Below are 2,500 nucleotides of genomic sequence, written 5' to 3'. Positions count from 1 at the left end.
TTTAAAAAATAGATAAAATAGTAGGTTTTTAAAAGCCATTTTGCAATAGGGGGCCCCGGACAGAAAGTATGGCTCTTTGGGGGACTGTTGCATGAATGCTGGCTAATGTTTTTCTGCTGAATGGAATTGTTTTATTTTGGAATTAAACATGTCATGTTCTCTAAGCACAGTGACATCACACGCTAGTTTTATGCTAGTGGTTATATTGGCCTACTGCTGCTAAATAATTCACAGACAACTACGCCGATTAGTCCCATGAGGTGCTTAAAGAATAGAGTCAAATCAAAAAGCCTTGGTGAGACCGCGTATGAATAATGCATGAAGTTGACGTAAAAAATCCAGCTTATCTACTTTTTTATTTCACTATTTTGCAGCAGCGGCTCAGTCTCACTGCATAACAAACAGAATTGCCAGGCACATATTTGGCCATGACAGTGCTCTCTCTCTATAGAGTGAACAACACCACTGCATTTGTGAACATGTTCAAAACAAACACATTGGTTGAAACAATTGAAAGCACAGAGTCATGATGACAGCGTGGATCAGCAGGCCGGAAGGTCGTTGAGGGCCCTGTGTGTCTATTCAGAGAGACAGGATGCAGTATAGACCATAATGCTTCTGGAGAAGAGCCAGTGTCCACTGAGTAACTTTCCTGGACTCTGCTGGTGTTTCTGCTGCCGGGAGAGAGATTGGGGGGAGGGGGGATGTCAGGGTTGCGTTCAAGAGTGTGTCGTGGCGTGGAAGGTTTTGATGATGCTGCCTACAGCGTTGCATATTGCTGAGCTGCGCTCTTAAGCATGCGTAAGGCAACGGCTGCTGATGCTGATGATCTGGACCTGAATGCGGGATAGGCAGACAACCCCCCCCCCCCCCCCTTCCGAGGAAACTTTCTATCGATCTGTAGGTAGACTGGGAGACGGAGACAGAGACAAGAATTGCAGTTAAGCAGGCGAAGCAATCCTGTACCCTCTTCATCTCTCGTTCTTCATTCTGCCAATATGTGTCTTTGTTCTTGTGTTTTAAGGTGGGTGCATCATCATTCAACCACCACCTCCATCCCCGCCCTCCCATCCCTCTTTCTCTCCTCCTCTCTCTCTCTCTCTCTCCTCTCCACTGCAGTGTTCTCCTTCTGGGCTGTCTATCTGCGCACTCTCTTGCACACAGACACTCACCCCCCCCCCCCCCCCCCCCTCCACCACCATCTGTGTCTGTCGCTATGAGACACAGGAACAGATAATATCTCCTCCTCCTCTTCCTCCGCCTCCTCCTCCTCCACCGCCACCACCTCCTCTCTTGCTGCTATACCCTTGCTGCTATTGTTTATTCACGTTGTGTATGAATGTATTGTTTGTTTTCTGCGATGGGTATAGCTCTCCTCTCCTCTATAGCTCTCCTCTGTCGTCTCTCTGTTTCGTGGAGTCCAGAGCGCGGTCCAGACATTAAAGTCTTCAGCCCTAGGCTTAATAACAGCTTTCTGAGCTCCTGTGTGTTTAAGGTTGTTGAGGTAACCACCTCACTGGTTGTTATCGGTATTCTGTCACTGTTCCCTCTGCAGAGAATCTCAGCTCCAGTGAGACATGATGTAGTTTATTCCCCCGTCCGCCCAGCCACTCAGTAGGTCATCAGATAAGACTGGCTGTACCTTTGTTTGCGTCATAGTATTGTACTGCCATATGGTGTATTCGTTTATGTTATTATTGTGTTTATGTGTGTTGTGTTGTATCGTGTTGCCCTGCAGTGCTGCGTCCAATGCTTAACTCTAACCCCTCGGGGAGAGCAAAGTGAAACATGAATCGTAAATGCTGAAGATGCGACTCACGACTTTGGAGAGACAAAGCTGTGTGTGCCAGTGTGTTGGAGTTGTGCAGTTTGAAACGTGGGCATGTGGGCTCAGCCATGACAGGCTGTGCCAGAGAGAGAGAGAGAGAGAGAGAGAGAGAGAGAGAGAGAGAGAGGCTTGGAAGAAACACTGATGCCTGGGTGGAGGAAGGGAGGAGCTCTAGTGGAACCTCCGCCGTGATTGGTTAGGGGCGTATTCTGCCTAGCCTTCAAGGCTCCGTCCGATTGGCTGTGGCTGAGCGACGAGCGCAGCAGCAGCTGCAGTTGTAAAAAAGAAGAAAAAAGAAACTCTTCCATCTCTCCCTTCCTGGTCTCGCTCCCTTTCTTCTTCTACTCTTTATATGTATAACTGTTGTAGTGGATCCCGCTGCAGCAGCCTGTCCCAGTTCAAGGGCGTTGCTTTTCCATATTGCAACATGATTTATGTCAAGTTGGTCAATTACTTTCAGCTCAGGAAAGCTCAGGGGAGTTGAAGTGATGTCTCTCTCTCTCGCCTGAGATACTCTCCATCCTCTCTCTCTCTCTCTCTCTCTCTCTCTCTCTCTCTCTCTCTCTCTCCCTTCCTCGCTCCCCCATCCTGTATCACTTAATCAAGACGTAGCTTGCCCTTTCCTGTTCATTGCTCTCTCTCCCTCCCTCCTGCATGCTCTGCTCCTCTATT

The 2,500-nt window shown here is 48.4% G+C and overlaps 1 protein-coding gene across 7 annotated transcripts in view; it reads left to right on the top strand.

The window, feature by feature from the left end:
- Nucleotides 1–2,500, top strand: part of mbnl3 (muscleblind-like splicing regulator 3) — a 33,412-nt gene that overhangs the window by 4,482 nt on the left and 26,430 nt on the right. The gene's annotated exons all lie outside the window — the stretch shown is intronic.

The sequence above is a fragment of the Gymnoscopelus microlampas genome (assembly GCF_963454915.1).
Source record: "Gymnoscopelus microlampas genome assembly, chromosome: 18".
NCBI classification, from domain to species: domain Eukaryota; kingdom Metazoa; phylum Chordata; class Actinopteri; order Myctophiformes; family Myctophidae; genus Gymnoscopelus; species Gymnoscopelus microlampas.
Note: the sequence above shows the minus strand (reverse complement) of the source record. Positions and strands in the feature narration are given on the sequence as shown.